Raw genomic sequence first — 20,940 nt, 5'->3', positions numbered from 1 at the left:
CCTGTCTATGCATATAGGGCTATCTCACTTGGAAATATCAATGGCATATGCTCAAAGAACTATTGTTATAACTACCATAATCCATGGAAATATCTTGTGATCCAGAAAGCTAAATCACATATGGAATTTTAATGTTTCTAGTAGTCATATTAGAAGTAAAAAGAAACAGGTGAAATTAATTTTAGTAATATATTTCATTTCATCCAGTATATCCAAAATATTATTATTTCAACACACAACCAAGATAAAAGACACTAGTCATTTGAAATTTTTTCCATACTATATCTTTGCTAGACTGAGCAAAATCTCAATTTGGCCATATTTCAAGTGCTTAGTAGCCGCATGAGGCTAGAGGCTACCAGAATTAACTAATCCCTTTATTTCGTGGCAAAGAAAACAATTCCAAGACCCAAAGTGAATTGCCCAAGGTTGTAAAACTTACAGAAGGGAATTTCATCTATGCCCACTCTGTCCCTCACCAACAAACCTCAACACCTCAATTATTCAGAAGTTGTTATTTTAAGTATGTCCCTCTTAGAAGAAAAAGTTGAATAAGAACAGACAAACCGGGGCAAAAGAGTGTGGTGGTTAAAGCACATGCTCAGAGCCAGAGTGTTGAGATTCCCACCCTGGTTCTCCCTTGCAGTGTAGTCTCGGGCAGGTAACTTAGATTCTCAATGCCTTAGTTTTCTTATCTGTAAAGTGGGGATGTTACAAATAACATGCTTCCCAGGGTGGTATAAGGATTAAATGTGTTTATACATATGTATACATGTACATACAAAACTCAGAAAAGTAACTGGAACATAGAAAGAACATGTAAGTATGAGCTATGTATTACTAAAATTTTTCAAGATCTAAGGCATGATTTAGGTAAGTGTAAATTAATCCCAAACGTTTTACTTGACAATCCTGCACTATATTAAAAGGAAAGGGTCGCCGAAACCGGTTTGGCTCAGTGGATAGAGCGTCGGCCTGTGGACTGAAGGGTCCCAGGTTTGATTCTGGTCTGGGGCATGTGCCTTGGTTGCGGGCACATCCCCACTGCCGGGGGGAGGGGTGCGGGAGGCGGCTGATCGATGTTTCTCTCTCATCGATGTTTCTGACTATCTCTCTCCCTTCCTCTCTGTAAAAAATGCGGGAGGCGGCTGATCGATGTTTCTCTCTCGTCGATGTTTCTGACTATCTCTCTCCCTTCCTCTCTGTAAAAAAATCAATAAAATACATTAAAAAAAAGAGGAAAGGGTCTACTGTGTCATCACAATATACTTAATAAATTTAGAGAATTTTTAATTTAAAAAAAAGTTTTGGGAAAAATTTGAGTTCCTGATTGACTTTTGTTTAGCCCCAATCTGAATTTAAACTGCACCATGTCTCCAATAATTGAGAGAATTAAGGTTTCACTATACTCTTTTTGTCATTTTTTCCTTATGTCAAAAGGAATGTATATGTAGTTGGCTATCCTTTGCATTAGAAAGGTATGCATGATTATCTGAAATCGAACTAAATGCACAAAAATTGTGAGGACCCAGATTCAGCATGGATCAAAACAATCTATTCACAGCCAAGTTGGTACAAAATAAGAACCACAGCTAAAAGTTCCCCCAAAGTATGGTTTTCAGCTAAAAATAGGAGGGTTTATTTCTTTTACAACTTTAAGCACACAAAGGTCAAAATAATTTTCTTTATTGCAAAAACACAGAAAATTGTTCTGCAAAACATGTTCTAAAAATAATAGTATCTGATTACCAAAGAAGGTCACTTTATCTCTTAGTGAGAGGTTTTAGTAGATGTTGTTTGGAGAATTTATAAGGTGAATTTGTTGTGGGTAGGCTGTAAAATGGGGTCATAGACCCACAGTTAAAAAACAAAACAAAAAACTTTCCTAAATGAACTGAGCTATGGGAATACATAATTTCACCTCAGCTGATAGCATTTGTTCCTGGAATCCAGGAAGGTTTTATGTGCTAGCAGTTAGATTATTTCTCAGGGACTCTATTGTTTTAGATTTATATACAGTGCCTATTCCCTAAACAGGTTAAAGTCCTTTTACATATTAGTAATGTTATCCTTTGAACTCAAAGATAACCCCTATGCTGGTGGTTCTGTCAAGAATGGGGGTATTTGGGGTGATTTGTGGGGGCCCAAAAGTCTTTTGCCACAGCACATTAACTGTCAAACTGCGCTGTTGGGTTATGATTGGGTGTCCACGTCTGATTCCCATTTCTCACTGGGACTATTTCTTTGTCTTAAGTGGACCCTAGTTTCCCATACAAACATAACAATAAAGTGGGCTATGACTAGACACCGCATGCCAGATTTTTCTTCCTTATCTGCTATTGAAACACGTTTGATTATAATGCTACATTATCTTTCTTTGTCTGCACAATTCAGCTGTTTTCCTTCTTGATTCCAGTCCAGTCAATTTGCCTTGACATAGACGTTTTATGTACCCACTTAATATCCATTCTCCATGCTCAAAGAAATTCTTTAGTGCTAAGCATCATTGTAATATTTGTTGATTGTCAACAGTTTTAGAGCCCTGTTGAAAATCTTAGCATTTATTTTTCACCAATAACTTACACAAATTTTGGAAACTTAATAGCTTAGTTTCTCTCCAACTCATGTGAAGTAAAATAGCACAAATAAGAATTTCACCGATACCGGCAATTCAGGGACAGGTGCATTAAGTACATGTTCAGGCTCATATGTGCAGTTAGTGCCAAATCACGATCAGTACTCCATGAAGGAATACTGGATCTAGAATCAAAGGAGATAGATACAATTGCGTGCTCCACAACTTCTTGATTGTCTTCCCAGATGACCCTTCCTTAGTGACACTAGTCTGTTCCTACCCTATGCCTTCCTCACAAGGCTATCAGTCACTGTCCATGACACTAACCATAGTGGGACAGGTGACACATTTTCTTCCCCAAATTTGAATCCTGAATGCATATTCACAGAATGGAAAGCAAAGGAACTGACTCACTTTAGTAATTCCATGAATTCCAAATATTTCATTGAGAACTAAGCACCAGACGTTGTTCTTAAGTTTTACATAAATTATCTTTAGTTCTCACAACCACGTGACTTATAATACCTATCTATGAGTTGGATATTATTGCCTTCAATTGGATTTCCGCAAAAGCAGAAACCATGGAGGAATTTGGGAGCAATTATTTCTCTAGGAGGTAATCCTAGGAGGCATGGGGTGTTTGCAGGGAGATAGAAAAGCCAGTAAAGATGATGTTAATTACTCACAGCTTTCATGATGTCCAGAGTGAACTATAACCTCTGCAAGGATCCCAATCATAAGTAAAACTGTCTTCACTCTCTGGTGAGTGGATTTTTGTATGATTTTCTTTTTTATTATAGTGTCTTGTACAGATCAAAGACGACTTATGTTGGTGTCAACATGGTGTGGGTGCAAATGCTGTAGATAGAAACAGAAGCTTGGAAACCGAAGACACTGATTTCAGGACTCAGAAATCATGGGGTGAACTTTCAGATGTCACAGGATATGAAATGGCTGAGAAAGCGGAATTGGAATTTACACTGCTTTTTTCCCCTCCATTCTCAAGATAGCTAATTTAAATTAAGAAAAATAAGCACAAAGTCACATCTGTCCAATTCTCCTGAATATCATAATTATTTATTCAAATATTGGGACATGGTAAAGTATAAATTCCAGATTTGGAATAATTCTCAATAAAATATGTGCTACCCTTAAGGCCATCACCCAGTAAGTTCACCTTTAAATATAAACAGCAGCTGGTGGCTCTATAATTGTATATTATTCCCTATGATGCCACCTAGTAATATAAAGCTTTGCCAAGAATTTGAGATCCTTCAAGTAGGAAATATGAAATTCAAATTCTATCTTATTTTTCTATTTCAATATAGATGATGGGTCCCAGGAAGGAGAAAAACTGAGTTCATTTTTACACACAGAAAAAAAAATTAAAACAAAGGCTTTACTCAGCAAACAGGCTGACTATATCCTGACTGCATCATAAGGTTTTCCAGCAGTATCTTCAATCTGGGTTATTACTCCAAGTTGTTTATCTGGTACTTTGTATTGCTGCTGACAGATTTAGGACATACTATCAGTCTTGCTTTGTACATGAATCTTTGAATAACCTGAAGATGGATAACAGTAAAGATAGAGTTGGTTCTGAGATGGTTGCAAGAAACACAGCCTCAGTAACATGGAATAAGATATACATTTTAAGGATATCTATCTTGGTTTCCCATAGAAAGTGAGCATGATTCTCATTGCTGTCAGAGAATTCACATGCATAGATCTAAAATCTCATATACGGATGGGGCAAAAGTAGGTTTACAGTTGTTCGTATGAAAATACAATAATTAATAAACAATAATACAATAATAAACTCTGTTTTTTAAAAATGTATTTTATTGATTTTTTTTTTACAGAGAGAAATGGAGAGAAATATTGATGAGAGAGAAACATCAATCAGCTGCCTCCTGCACACCTCCCACTGGGGATGTGCCTGCAACCAAGGTACATGCCCTTGACCGGAATCGAACCCGGGACCCTTCAGTCTGCAGGTCAGTGCTCTATCCACTGAACCAAACCAGTTAGGCCTAAACTCTGTGTTTTATGTACTCACAACTGTAAACCTACTTTTACCCCAACCTATACTTTTCAGAAATGAGGATCAAGACTTGGTAGAGGTAACATTGGCACAAGAACACTGGGGCCAGGTGTCACCTGGGGGTGCTCCTAACTCTTTAGAGCTAGGCAAGTTTGGTCATGTTCCCAGTCTAATTTCAATGGAATATCAAAATCTTCCCCCTCAAGATATCTGAGGAGTGCAGGGATGCTTGCATTCTGAATATACCCTTCTGTGCTCTCACATCTGCCAAAGAAAACTGACTTAACATCCGGTATACTAGTATTTAGCACCTGTTAAGCTACTCCCTTATGTAAGCCCACATGTAGAACTCATTCCCATGAACACTGGAGAAACAAACAAAAAAGCACCCACAATGCATGTCAGTGTGCAGCTTAGTTCATTTAGAATTTAGAATGACACGTTTTGGGGTTATATAGTAGCCATGGGAACAACTCATATGGAATATTAGGTATCACTGTTCATAAAACTCTTACATTTTGCACTACCAGTAATTGTCCACTGGTCTGTTCGTTTCATATAATTCATTTAAATCTCATATCACTATATATTAGTAATAATTATCTCATCCCCCTTTACTGATGAGAAAGTGAAAGCTCAATAGGGGTAGACTTTTTTCAAGGCCACTCATCTACAAAGAAGTGGGATTTGAATCCACATTCATCTGAATCCAATCTTATGTTTTAATCACAGTGCTCTTCTCAAGCCACTCTGCCCTACCTACTTCCCACCAAATCCTCAAGCTGATATCCCATGTATCCAACCTCCAAGACATTCAGCTTATAACTCTCAGCCTAAAACAGTTCTTTCACACCTCCACCTCCCGCTGGAGAACTTGCAGTGGCTCCCTTAATATCAGTGTGGTTCAAAACCCAACACACCATCTAATAATGCCAACTCCATGTCAAACTCTTCCTGAATGCCCACCCAGCTTCTCCAGTCTAAAGAATATCTTTTTCTCTGACTGCAGTTGCAGACTGAAAGCCTAGTAATTGTTTATCATTTTGACATGTTAGCTTGCTTTCATGACTAAATTGAAGGCTAGTCTAAGACAAAAACGGTGGGTTGTTATTTTGTTTTGTTTTTACTGTTTCAACCCCCCACCCCCACCCCAGAAGTAAACAGTGTATGTGAAATTTAGGTATTAACTGAATGCTTATTTATTTACCTCAAAAAACCATATTTGTATTCTGTTCATCCTTTGTTTTTGGTTTTGTTTTTCAAATAGTGATAAGAAACAAAGAAAGAAGAATAATTAGAGTTCTAGGGAAGAAAAGATGCCCAGATTATGAACTATTTTTGCCTTTAGGTGTCTACTCCAAACACTGCTTTTTGGTCGATACAGTTTAGGCTACAGGTAATTCTAAAAGATGACTAATTCCAGGTAGATCAAATCTTAATATTCTTTTGAGGATTATTCACTTCAATTTGCTGCATCATTACTTTTAGGAGGCAGCAAATACTATACACTCTTGCACATTCTCTCCAACTTCCCTCCCAAGTTGAAAACCATTTAAAAATAATTTGAGATAAAGTTCAGTCAGTTAGTTAGTTATAGCATTCTCTTAGGGTAGCATTAGCATTAATTAATGTTTGTGAACTGCTTTGAAAATCACAAATTTCAAAGAAGTGCTGACTATTAATTTAGTGAAAGCACACTCCATGAAAGCTGAAATTTAAAGACAGTTGCACACGGCTGAAATGTTTTAATATTTAAATGAACCAGCCTGAAGAAAGTCTCTGACATCCTATAATTATAAATCAGGGAGGAAAGTCGTCTGAATTGGAGATATTTAAAATGATTTAGAAGAGAATACTGAGGTGGAAGTGACTAGGAATGATAGTTACTATTAGAGAAGGGTGAACAAAATCAAGTCATAGCAAATGTTAGAGCAGTCGACCGGTCGCTTAGGCTTTTATATACACTGAATGGCCAGATTATTATGATCTCTGAATGCATAATAATCTGGCCACTCTGTGTGTGTGTGTGTGCGTGTGTGCGTGTGTGTGTGTGTGTGTGTGTGTGTGTGTGTGTATTTGAGGCCAGGTGCATGAATTAGTGCATGGGTGGGGTCCGGCCAGCCTGGACATGGGCGGTTGGCCGGCCTGCCTGCTGGTCAAACTCCTGGTCGAGGGGACAATTTGCATATTAGCCTTTTATTATATAGGATATACACTGAGTGGCCAGATTATTATGCGCTCAGAGATCATAATAATCTGTCCACTCAGTGTATATAGATAGCAAAGAATGAAAAAAAAAAAAAAAAGAAAGACTCATGGACACAGACAACAGTATGGTGATTGCCAGAGGGAAATAGGGGTGGGGAAGTAGAAGAAGTTAAAGGGGGATTAAGTGGTGATGGAAAGAGACTTGACTTGGGGTGCTAAACACACAATACAATACAAAGATGATGTATTATAGGATTGTATACCTGAAACCTGTGTAATTTTATTAACTAATGTCACTCCAATAAATTCAATAAATATATGATGCTGATGAAACTGGCATTTCTCCACTGCAAGTCAGCACAAGGAGGAGTGATATCACAATAATGACTCCAAGTTGAAACTGCCTCCTAATTCCATCCTCACTAATAGTCATCTCCAAATCCCCACTCCATGGCTGGCTGACATGTGGACCTGAGTGAGCAAATTTTGTCCCCCTCCCACCCTAGGACATCTGCATCTTTTTGCACTAAAACATATCTTCCTGAGGTAAGGCTGGCATCCTCTACCCCTTCTCACCCACATCCTCCACTTTGACCAAAACATTGCCCCCTCCACACATTTTCCTGTGTGACTGTTAAATTCCTTCTTAAGACTGTTCTTGATATTCCCTTTTCCAAGGAAGTCACAACATTAAACATTTGTCTCCATAGAACCTCTGTTCTGATGGCTGAGACTTACATGCTCTTTCCAATGAAGATTTAAAGATAATGGATTTCCATGACTGCAAAGGTTGTTAAACCACTGAACTTGTTCCTTGACTGGAACTTTCTAGATAGCATTGCTGTGGTACTACTGGAAGTTAGGGGCACGAATTAAATGACCTTTACAGCAACTTGTGATTTATAGAGTCCATATAGAAGAGATACAAAACTGTCTTCCTCCCCTTCCATCTTCTGTCTTTTCTTTGTCTTCTTTTTGGTTAATTTTATTTTAAGCATAACATGTATTTATATTGCAGGATATTTGAAAAATAGGGGAAAAAACATATGAAAGTAAAAATATAAATGTAGCTCATCTGCCAAGGTATACCACATATGCATTTAATCATAGTCCCTGTCTTATCTTTGTCTACACTTATACTAGTATAAGATAATATACATATATAATGTTATATTACATATAACTGAGTATTTATATGTAATATAAATATAATATTTATAAATATACATGTATTATATTTAAGTATTTTATAATATACATATGCAGATGATATAAATATAATAAGTGTATGTTTACATCATATATATTGAATGTGTTATATAACATGCAGATTATAAAATATTTTCCAAAATGTTTTCATAATGGATAGTTAATATTCTGCCATATGGATATACCTTTAAAGTTAGAATTATACTTTTATTGTTCTTACAATATTTATCCTTATAAGTAATGTTGTAATAAATATCTTTAGGCAAATGTTTTTGTCACATTTTTATTAAGTGAGGCAAGGCCTGTTTTCAACAAAGTCATTTAAATTTTATGTTTTCTAATATTCTTAGCATAACTTTCTATAAATTATAAACTATCCAATTGAAAAAAGGTTTCTCCTAGTCAGAGTAATCAGGTAATCTTTATGAGTATGATAATCATCACATTTTAACAGAATTTCAACTCTCATCAGAGTTTCAAAGCCTATGTAAGGAGCACACAAAATGAATTAAACTGTTTCTAAGATATGTTAAGTGCCCAAATGTGTCAGGTGCTGAGAATACCAAGAAGGTGCTAAAGAAACCAAGATGAATAAAACATGGTCTCTGCCTGTGAAAGTCTCCTGACCCTTCCTTTGGTCTGTGTCATAGATGGATTGCTAAAATGGACAGAATTCTCCCTCTCCCTATATTCATATCAGTGACAGTGTGATGTTGAAGTGTTTTCTGTCCATTCCCACCCCTTGAGTTTTGGCAGGCCATGTGACTTGCTTTTACCAAGGGAATGGACCATATGTGACTATGTGCTGATTATAGCCTGTGATTCAGGGACTTCGCACACCTTGTTTGCTCTCTTAAAACCCAGCTATTGACATATGGACATGCCTAGATAAGCCTACGGGAGGAGGACAGACCACATAGAGCAGAGGTGAAATGGTCTACAGGGGACACCTTGAACAATTACCCTCCCCCCCAACAATGCCAACAGTTGACCACAAATGCATACCAAGTAAGGTCAGAAGAACCACCTGACTTCTCCAGCGTCCTAAGCTAAATAAATGTTGTTTGGGATGGTCTGTAACACAGAAGATGCTAATTAATACAGCCTGTAAACCAATAACACCATGTGCTTAGTATTATAACAGAGGAAGAGGCAAGGAGCTGCAGTTGGCTTCTCTTTTTTCTTTAGCTGCTTTTGATCTCGTTGACATTACAGTTTAAGGCAATAAGTGTTATGTTCTTAAGAGGAAACTTTCTACAAAGGAGTGAAAACATTCTGATAAAGGAGAAAAATTATTTTTCCTTAAACAATTTTAACTTCCAATGTGTACCTTCCCTGGGCTGGGAAGCAAGTTAACCGCAACGAGAGAGGTGACTGCTCTTGAAATGAGCCACAGATTCCCTTGTTTGTGGCTCTGGTGATGGGTGGTCACTGCTGCTGCCAGGAAAGCAGCTGCATAGGCATTCTGGTCCGGAGAGGCAGTTATTCCGGAGCCTCTGTGAATTGTCCGATGTGTGAAGTTGATAGTGTGAGCCAAATAGTTCTTTTCTGCTCTAGTAGCTCTGGATTTGCAGCTCTGGTTCAGATAAGCCAACATCTCATGTTCTCTGATCTTCCTCTCCTTGGTAAACCCATAAATAGAAGTGTGACTTTCTTTCCCAAACTTTGCTGTGTTTCCATCAAAATCTAGCAGCCAACTGGACCTTTCCCCAGACTCCTGCTTTCTGGGACATCAGTACATCTCAAACTTTAATGTCCATAGGGATCACCCAAGGCTTTTGTTAAATGCAGACTGTTGATTCAGTAGGTCTTGTGTGGGGAACGAGAATTTGGTTTTCTAACAAGTTCCCAGATAATGCGGATGCTGCTCTTCCCAGTACAATATTTTAAATATTGAGTCATGACTAATGAGTGAATCCCTGCAAACCAAAGGTTGGTTCATGGATAACCTGAGTTAGAGAGGGTGTGATCTCAGTTAAAATCTTTTTGCTCAGATAAATTCATAGTCCGGTGAGTAAAGCATAGCCTCTAACCTCTAGGAAGAGACAAAGAATCAGACTTACTGTAATGAATACTCCAATAAAGGTGTATTGTCAGGTATAGCATCTTTTATTTTTAAGGACTCACTTGCCAGAGTTCAATCACAACAGGCTGTAATGGTTGTTCCCCATGAATTCCAGACTTTCCACTTATCTTTTCCTTATTTCATTCCTAACCGTCCTATTTGTGGCCATCTCTTATTCTTTTGTTCCTGCCTTGTACAGTCCCTTCAAATTAAAATAGCATTGGCCAGTTTTCCAAATCTCCCAACTCCTATTTAATTTTGTGAGTTCCAAGGGTTCCTACACCTAGTTCTACATTTGTTGGCCGTTCTGCTAGGATATGGTTGATTTTTAAAAAATATATTTTTATTGATTTCAGAAAGGAAGGGTAGAGGGAGAGAGAGATACAAACATCAATGATGAGAATCATTGATTGGCTGCCTCCTGCACACCCCCTACTGGGGATTGAGCCTGCAACCCGAGCACGTGCCCTTGACTGAAATCGAACCTGGGACCCTTCAGTCTGCAGGCCAACGCTCTATCCACCGAGCCAAACCAACTAGGGCAGCTATGGTTGATTTTTAACACCTGTTTCTCCTCAAAGTAACTATTCTATTTTACAGTTCAGGCATTAACTCTCTACCTGGCCATGCATTCAACAATACAGACCCTCAACACTCCAAGTGCTATCCATGATCAGCACTCTCACCTAGGAGCTTGTTAGAAATGCAGAACCTCCAGCTCCATTGCAATATACTGAATTAAATCCTCAGTTTAACAAAATTCAAAACTTAATAAAGGTGACTTTAATTAAAATCTGAGCTTTACTAATGTGGAAATTTTAAAACATCTAGCTATTCCTGCAGTGAACATTGCAGGGCAACTCTTACTGTATGATATAGAAAACATCTGGCTTCAAGCTACTTCTTCCAGTCACCAGGTTATTATCCTTTACATCTGAGAATAGATATTAGGGATTGCATCTACTTATAGAGTTGTGACAATGAAATGAGTTAAGATATATAAAAGCACTTTGCTTGGTGCCTAGCACACTGGTGGTGTGGAAAAAATAAATTATTTTGGTTAAGGAAAGATAAATATGAAAAACTTTGAAAGATACTAAATTGAGATTAATGCATTTAAAATGTAACGTGACAATAGAGTTGACATTGACAAGTAGTACTTCATAAGCATAGAGCAATATACCTAGGTATAATTCTGAAGAATTTGATTATTAGCTTGAAATGCAATGAGTTTTTGTTATTCATAAAGTATATAAATGCATGTATTTTGAAAATTAATTCTACCAAGCCTTGAATAGTTCTACAGATGTGAAATCAGACACACATTTGCTTTACTATTTTCCAAAAATTCATATGGCTGCTTTGTGCTCATAAATATAACATAACATCCTTCCAATACAGAATATAGATGTTTAAAGAGCCAAATTACTGCTGACAAAGGCAAGATTTTGAATGGAAATTACTTTCTAAACATTGTAACTCAAAGGAGAGTTGATTAACTTAAATCATTGGAGCTTGAGGTTTCCTTGGAACCCCATTTATGTGACTATAGAAAGGTAGGGCTCCTTTGAAACTAGTTGTTCTTGAGGAGTGGTCGGAAAACTCAGAGCAAAATATCAACAGTACAATGATTGAAATTTCTTTTGAGAGCCAAATTTTTTGAACTTAAACTTCTTCTAATGCCACTTCTTCAAAATAGACTCGCCCAGGCCATGGTATTTTGTGGAAGAGCCACACTCAAGGGGCCAAAGAGCTGCATGTGGCTCATGAGCCGCAGTTTGCCAACCATGGTTTTTGAGCAATATTAATTGTCCACAAAGCTGGGTTTTCTATATCTTGAAATCAACAATAAATGAAAAAACTCAGCATGATCATTCACTCCAGTGTATTAAAAAATAATACAAAAATATACACAAAGATATTTTTATATCTTGAAATCAACAATAAAGGGAAAAATCCCCTACCTTAAGCTATCTCTCTTGAATGTCATTTTGAATATCAAGAAAAGCAATCACATTGCTTTCAAATGCCACAGCTAGAGTTCATTAAACCACTTCATTGATTATCTCTAAATATCCTTCTCTAGACTAACAGGATATTAGAGCTAAATTTCTTTTTTCTTATTTTTTTTAAATAAGCAAATCCATTTTAATTTCAAATTACCCTTAAGAAAATGTGACTGATTCTTTGGGAAATCTCAAGCCATCTACCAAAAGTATCCAACTTGCATTTTTAAAAATCGTTTTACATTCAAACTTTAAATAATAGTCTAAAAACACATGCCACATCATCTGTTAGATTGAGCCACATGATATTGCTAATATTTGATGATTTCTGAGACACAATAATGGCATTTTAATATGGTTCAACTTAACAGTTTCCTCTCCCCACACTAGCACTTTCTATTTAGTGTAATGTCAGTTAGGAAACTGTATTTTTAGATGGCTAAGAACCTAAGTTGCTTTCGGATTCAACTTTTGGCATTTCTTAGATCACAATCATTAGAAGCCCTTCATCTGCATATATAAACCACCTGGGAAGTAGACCAATCTTATACTGTTCTGGTTAATTCTTGGTAGCTGTGTCAGCAGCCATGAAGTTGAGCACTCCCTTATAATTAGAGGAGAAACAAGAAAGTAGGGTGCTTTTCAAAAAAGCTTCACCTGGAAAAATTTAATAAAATGGCTTTTAAAAATGTTTCTTTCAGGTAAATACTATGACCAAAAAGTCTTATACATGGATCAATTATAACATAAAAAGCTTGAGTTAATCACTCATGTCTCTAACTCTAGTTTTAATGGTGAGTGATGAATGAAGTTACCAGATTTTGCTCAATAGTTAGAGTGTCCTGGAATAAAGCAAAATTAGCCCATGCCTCCACCCTTTCATGTTTGCTGTCCAGCACTGTGAAAAGTGTTGTTTTTAATGATTACACAGAGGAATGGGGAAATCTGAACTGCCTTCAAAGCCATTAAGGAGATTTAGTTGTGCTCAGTAGAGCATTAGACATTCGTGTACTTCATTGCTTCTTAATTTCCTGAAAACTTATAAATTGCTGATTCTCACAGATTGATGGTATACAGAATTAACTTTGATGGGGGCTAACCAAAAGTCTATATATACTACTGTTCTGATTAGTAAAAAAAATTCTGTTGTAAAGAGGCTTATAATACCCTGCCTCCTTCAGATGGTAAATAAAATCCTGGCCCTCAGAGCATGTGTTTATGAGCCAATATCTTAGAAATTAGGATGCACCATTAGAAGGTGCAATGTTCCATACCAGACCAAGAGGTAGCCTGCAAAGCTCCTCACTCTAATTATTAACAGCTTCTTTTAGCCCGCGCTGCAGTGGGAGGGTAGGTTTTCTTATACTCAGTGACCACTGTAATCACATATGGAAAGGCCTCACCTGAGTGTCCATGTGGAGGCTCAATTTCCAGGTGAACACAACAGACAGGCAAAGCCCAACCACTTAGAGGAAACCACTCTAAACTTAACATTATCAGTTGTAAGAAAGAAAACAAAACAATGAATTTATCCAAGGTTCATCTGCCCAAAATACAACATATTCAAACTGAACACAAAAGCAAGCAATGTGCCTCTTAGTAACTATTAATCTTTATTGAGTGAGCTATAAATCATCTCTCACAAGCAATAAAGTATTCTTGGAAGACTATCTAATACTGTATGTCAGAAGCATAAGTGGATCTGGCCTGGAAAAAGGCTTTATGAATTTATGAACATGTCAAATCTCCATGATGAAGATGGAAGATATATTATAAAACAATTATTAAGCAATAACCAACTGTAGGAAGAGAGGACTGAATGTGAACTTGGCTCAAAACTTCCAAGAAGGAAATAATTTGACACATACCTGGCCCAGCTGTATTCAACCTGGGGTTCAGAGATTAGCACTTTTTCTTCTCTCACACAGAGAGAAGTTGGAGACCGCAGAATGGGCCCTGTGTCTTCCAGGCAACTGCAGGAACTGATGCAGGGGAAGGGACACGGGCTGGGATGAGCATCAGGCCCCAAGCATTACAGCCAGGACCACTCTGCCCAGAAGCAGCCCAATCTCGCGGGATCTCGGGAGTTATATGGGGAGGAAGGAGAATGATGAGATGAGAAACACCTGGGTGCCTGGGGTGCCAGAGGCCCCTCCTTCCATATTCCTTTGTAAGGAGCTGGCTCACACCACCCATCACACAAATACTGTACCAATACTGAAGGATTCTTGGGCCCCATCCCTGAGAGGCACAGTACCAGGGAGCCTCACCCCAGAGGCCGGGCCAGGTGCAGGGAAGGGCTCTGACCCAAAGGCGGTGTAGGAGAGGGATCTCCTGATACCAGAACCAGATCCCGGTGTGGACTGAGCATGCTCAGGTGCAAATCTATAACCTTACTGGAGCACAAAGGGCCTGGCATCACGCAGGCTGTCGAGCAGAACCTTGGGACTCCAAGCCAAACTATTTCTTGTGGTTCTGCACTGAGATTAGTACAGAAATGTCAAAAAATTCAATAAGTTTTTATAACAATTCAACCAAATCATTTTATGTCTGTTGAATCTAATATTAATATACTGTATTTGCACTGGAATTTTAGCTTTCTAAATGTATTTAGTAACTCTTACATTGTATTTTACAAAAATATTGGTCCACAATGGATTGGAAAATTTTAAAAGTAAACAGCAAACAAGAACAAGAAACAGTTCTTTCTTTACAGAAGTTCTAGTCCATCTGTAGCTCCCAAACAAATTCTTACTAAAGGCAGCCATTGCCAGATGCTTTCCTCTTGTTTTTAAAGATACCAACACGAGTAATTTTATGACCTCTCTTCGAGTTCCTTTTGGTGTTTGGTGCCTTCATTATTCAGAAGCCGGGGTTTGTAGCTAACATAAATCTGGGGGCTGCACTTTGGTGCCCCTGGTAGACATGGGGAACAGGCTACCACATTCTTTCTAGGCCATTGTCCAACATTGAGAAAAATATTGCCTGTTCTCTGTGCCCATCTTCCCACCCACCCCACTTCCCCTTTATACAAGGGGAAAAGATAGAGAGAACATGTAACTGGTTGATTTTTACTTGAGCTAAATGTTAATGGTGTTTAGAATAATATGCAGACCACCATTACATTTCTTTTCTAACTACACAAGGATGAAATCAGACTTGCTTTATCCACAGCTCATGACGGGTTCCCAAACAGAAAAAAATAATTCTTCTAACTAGATCAGGGTATGGCCCTGGTATCGGAGACAGAGTATGTCTTGAAATTTGACATATGGCGGTTGTTTTGTACTTCAAACTAAGGGTTCTTATCACTTTACCACCAGTGGAATCTTTTAAGTCAGCCATGGCTTTAATTATTCACCAATTAACCTTAATTAAGACAGTTCTTGTGTAACAGCACAGCCAGAGAGTTTACTAAACAAACAGCTTGACAAATGCTGTCATTTAAAACCCTTTCCAAACATGTTACTTTCTTCATTAGGAAGTCAGGTTGTGAAGACTATGTATATTCACAGACAGTATTTGGGATATTGGAGTAGAGAAGACGGGGGCAAATTCCTCTTCACGCTCCTTAAATGCACCGGTTACAGTGGAATGTGCTGCCACGGATGGATGCACAGGGCACTGCCATGAAGAATACCACTGTGCACATTTGCTCCAGGTGGCAAATAAAATGGTATAAGATTACTAATGTCAGTTTCATTTTCAATAAAAGGAGGCATTTTTTCAAAATAATGTTTCTATTAGGCTGAAAGTCACACCTACAGTATACATTTGTTGATGTATACTGAAATCAACAATAAATGAAAAAATTGAATGGAAATTACTTTCTAAACACTAGAAATAGTGTTTAGAAAGTAATTTATATTAAATAAAGTATTTCTATTAAATACCACATTTAATAGAAAATACTGACAAATTTGGTGTTTTACACTATATCTTTGACATCTTTATAATATGGGATCCTCTTTTTAAAAAGACATATTTATGCTATTCAACAGATTATATACTTATATGCATAGCCCATGTACACAGGCAGTAGGGTACTGAAGACCTAGCAGTGTGGGTAGGCGCTTATAGGAGGGGGCTGAAGGAGGGGAGAAATGGAAGATATCTATAATACTATCAACAATCTATATAAATAAAACCCAAATATGCAAATAGACTGAATGGCAGAACAACCAAACAACCGAACAACCAGTTACTATGACATGTGCTGACCACCATGTGGCATGCACGGAACATGGTGGGCATCGGCTGTGGCAGGATGGTGGAGCAGGTGAGTGGAGCACCAGACCAAGGCAGGGCACTGGTCGCTGTCATGGGAGCGAGCCTCTGGTGGTTACTGAAAATTCTTTGCTCCCGAGTGCCGTGGTCCTGTCAGGTGCTCCCATCTGCTGCTGGCACCCACACCTGCTGCCAGCGCCAGCCCCACTTGCACCTGCTGCTGGTGCCTGGTGCTGGTCCCGATCACTTGGTGCTGTCAGTGGGTGCAAGTGGTGACTGCTGGCCCCAATCACCCCTCAGGGATTCTCCACTTCCCCCTGCTCCTGAGGGGCAATCAGGGCAGCAGTCGCCACTCACACCTGCTGAGAACACCAGCCCCAATCGCTCCATGCCATCAGTGGTTGTGAGTGGGGCCAGTGCCATTAGTGCATGGGAGCGGTGGTAGCGGGAGCAGGGCTGCCTGCAGACAGAGGACCAGGGGGCCATAGCAGGAGAGGCCAGGTGGGGGCACAGAGGATGGGCCAAGACCTTCCCCTGTGCCTACCACAGCCTCACAGCCACAGTTCCTTTCAAGATGAACAAATTCATGCACTGGGCCCCTAGTAAAAATATATTAAAAATTAAATAAAATTTTATTGGTAGTTCATCTCATGATAAAATTGTATAACATGTAATGAACCTAAAGCAGTCATATTATAGTGCAAAAATTTAAAATTTAAAAGCTATCAAGACTACATTATAAAATTTTCAAAATCCTCCTAATATTTAAATCAAAAAGGGGGGGATAGTAGAAGAATATCATGTAAGGAAAAATATCCTCTAAGTAAATTACATCTAGAAAATTTGTACTTTAGAAAATTAATTGTAAGGCTAAAAGCAAGACACCCATGAAAACACACATGGTGTCAAAACAAGCCAGAGGAAAATCATTTGGGCAAAAAATGAAAAAGGATCCCAAGTCAAATTTATAGAAAATATTCCTTTATTAACTTTTGGTTGAGAATATGTTTGTATATTTTCAGAAAACAACTCCGAGACCATGTGGATTCTGGCAACAGAGAGGAATTGACAGGACTACTCCAGCCATGAAGACAGAAGAGAAGCAGTCCAGAGATGAAGACGCTGACGTCGCCTTGCCATACTAGCAGTCAGCAGCTGTGCATCACTGCAGGTTGCCCAGGACCAAACCAGAGAGGGTCGGACCTGCATTACCACCATTTGTCCACCATCCAGAACTGAAATATCATTGCTGACATGTACACATAAGGAACTGTTTGACATTGCAATTGGGTCTCAAAAGAACTGTTGGCCCAGAAAGAAACTCACTACAGACTGATTCATTTGCCTTTCAGCATAACCATTATTGCTTGTCTCATTTTCAGTTCTTACAAGTGTATTTCTAGTAGCACATGATCTCACTCATCTAGGGGAAATGATGAACAACATAGACTGATGAACAAGAACAGACCCAGAGACAAGGAGGCATGGATCAGACTGTCGGGCCTCAGAGGGAGGGTAGGGGAGGGTGGGGATAAAGGGGAGAGATCAACCAAAGGACTTGTGTGCATACATATGAGCCTAACCAGTGGTCAAGGACAACGGGGGGGGGGGGGGGGGGGGGGGGGGAGCATGCGTGGGGAGGGGTTTGGGATGGGAATGGAGGGATGAGGACAAATATGTGATACCTTAATCAATAAAGAAATTTAAACAAAAAATAAAATATGTTTTTATTGGTTGTTTTTATTTTTATTTTTTTTTTTTTGTATTTATTGATTATTTTGAGAGAGAGAGGAAGGGAGAGGAATAGAGAGATAGAAACATCAATGAGAGAGAAACATCATTGATTGGCTGCTCCCTGCATGGCCCCCACAGGGGATCAAGCCTGCAATCCAGGCATGTGCCCTGACCAGGAATTGAACCAGTGACCTCTTAGTTCATGGATCAATGCTCAACCATTGAGCCATACTGGCTGGGCTCAACAGATTTTTATGTTGACTTTGTACATTTCTTATAGTTTTGTTGCTTTTGTAAATGGAATATTTTCTTTCAACATATTTAATTTTATTTTAAAACAATTTAATGTGAATATGTATATGTAGTGGAATATGTATGAAATATGTATATGCAGTGTTTTAATAAAATTTATATATTTAATATCCAGCTTATGAAATAGAACATTAATAATAATTTTAAATTCCCATGTTTTCTTCCCTAATATATCTCCTTCCTTCCTCCAATCCAGAAATATCTTCTCCTACATTTATGTTAATAAATTTCATTATGTTTAGAGTTCCCCCACCTATCTTGTATATAATTATGTACATTTTTTTGCATTTATATAAGTGAAATCATACTGTGATATTATTTAAAAATTTCTAGCAATGTATTTTTGACATTGATCCCAGTATGTATGTATAACTCAACTTCATTTGTTTTCACTGATATAAGTTATGTTGACATATGACTATTATGAAAAAAATCTAATGATCTCTAATAATGTTGAAATTTAAACTGTGTCACAGGCAGAATTCCAGGAGGATCCCAAAGATTTCCAACCCCTGGTATACACATCCTTTCTCCTATTTATTCTATTAAACACTAATCTAGATGCTGCTGGGAAAGGTGTTTGCAGATGTAATTAAAATCCCTAATCAGTGGACTTTAAATTAGGCATAGATTCGTGGCTGGGCCTGATCTACTCAGATGATCCGATAAAAGAAGTCAGAGAAATCGGAAGCAGGAGAAGGCCACATAGCAAATAACTATTGGTAACCTTGGAACTGAAAGTGACCTCTAGACAACTGCCAACACCTTGATTCCAACCTTATGAACTCAAGCAGAGAATTCAGCTAGGCCAACCACCTACAGAAACTGTGAGATAACAAATGGGTATTGTTTTAAGTCATGTAACCTGGGGTCATTTATTATGCAGCAGTAGGAACAAGGTGAGTTATTTGCAGAATTGTGCATTTAGAGACAATACTGCTCTGAACACTTCTGAACCCGTTCCCTGAAGCCCACGTACAGGAGTTTAAGGCACATACCTAGAAACAGAATAGAATGGAGCCATTACATGATATGCACATTACTGGATAATTATGTCAAATTATTTTCCAACTTATTTTCAACTTATTCTTTGACCAGCAATCAAGAGAGTTTTCTTTGCTTTACATCCTTCCCAAAATATGGTATTGGCAGCATTTAAAGTTTTGCCATACTAGTGACTGTGAGATGATATTTACTGTAGATTTTAATTTGCAGTTCTCTGAATTATTAATGACAATGAGCATCTTTTCATGTTTATGTGCCATTTGCATTTCTCCTCCTATGAAATGCTTTTTCAAGGGAGTCTTCCTTATTGATTCACAGGAATGGTCTATCATCTCCCCATTAATCTGCTGAGCCACTTTGAACCATATCAGCTTTCAGATTCATGGGTCTGCATGTATTTACCTAACTATATTACTAATTGTATTCATGACTATTTTTGGCCCTTGTGCTTACAGATACCTTTTAGAATGAGCTTATCACATTTTATTTTTAAAATGACATTATTTCTATTATATTGAAACTATAAATCAATTTGAAAACAAGTGGCATCTACAAAATGGTGAGTTTTTCTATTCAATAAAACAGTATGTATTTTTTATTCATTAAAACAGTATTCAATATATTATATTCAATGGTTATTCTTTATTGTCATTTATTAAAGTTGTGTAGTTATATACATAACAATCTTCCTTACCTTTTGTGAAATATTTGTCCTATGTACCAAATATATTTATTGCCATTGCATGTGGTATTTTTAAAATTACATTTTTGGAATTGTTTAGGGATAGTGTGTGGAAATACAATTGAATTTTTGCCTGTTTATCTTATATCCCCAAAATTCACTAAACTTTTATTAAATCTAATAACTTTTCTGTAGGAATGTTTCTTTTGTTTGTTTGTTTGTTTGTTAATCCTCATCCAAGGATATTTTTCCATTGGTTTTAGAGAGAGTGAAAGGGAGAGGGAGAGACAGAGAGAAACATTGATATGATAGAGACACATCTATTGGTTGCCTTCCGCACTCACCAAAACCAGGGCCAGGGATAGAACCTGCAACCCAGATACATGCCCTTGACTGGGAATTGAACCTGTGACCCTTTGGTATGCAGGCCAACACTCTAACCACTGAGAAACACCAGCCAGGACTATAATTCCTGCTCTTTATTCTTTCTCTGTCTTTAGGTTTATAATGCTTTATTTTGTTTAGATTAGTTTTATTTTTTTTCTTGCTTTTTCTTAAGTTGAAATCTTAGCTCGTTAATTTTCATCCTTCTTTATTGCCATAAAACTTTATGGTTATTATTTCCTGTGTCACACAAATTTTAATTAGTAGCAATTTTATTATTATTTAATCCTAATAAATTGTTAAATACAAATAAAGTCCTTTGTTTCCTTTCTTTGGCTATGCAAACATGTGAATATCCAAAATTGGATTATCTCGTGTTCTGCTCTTTTTATGCTGTGCTTTACTTTTGTATTAAGACTTTATCTTCCATATAAAACTAATGATGGAACTCAATTCACTAAAGAAATATCTGATTCATATTTTGGCCAC

At 37.7% G+C, this 20,940-nt stretch overlaps 1 long non-coding RNA gene across 1 annotated transcript in view; it reads right to left on the bottom strand.

Moving 5' to 3' along the window:
- Positions 1 to 3,269: 3,269 nt before the first annotated feature.
- LOC129150905 (uncharacterized) overlaps positions 3,270 to 20,940 on the bottom strand; it is a 50,947-nt gene continuing 33,276 nt past the window's right edge. Inside the window, exon 3 of the long non-coding RNA XR_008557707.1 lies at positions 3,270 to 3,433. This is a non-coding gene — a long non-coding RNA (uncharacterized LOC129150905). The remainder of the gene's footprint in view (positions 3,434 to 20,940) is intronic.

Source organism: Eptesicus fuscus, chromosome 12 (genome assembly GCF_027574615.1).
Source record: "Eptesicus fuscus isolate TK198812 chromosome 12, DD_ASM_mEF_20220401, whole genome shotgun sequence".
Taxonomy (NCBI): Eukaryota; Metazoa; Chordata; class Mammalia; order Chiroptera; family Vespertilionidae; genus Eptesicus; species Eptesicus fuscus.
The sequence above is the reverse complement of the archived record's forward strand: the minus strand, read 5'-3'. Positions and strand labels throughout refer to the sequence as shown.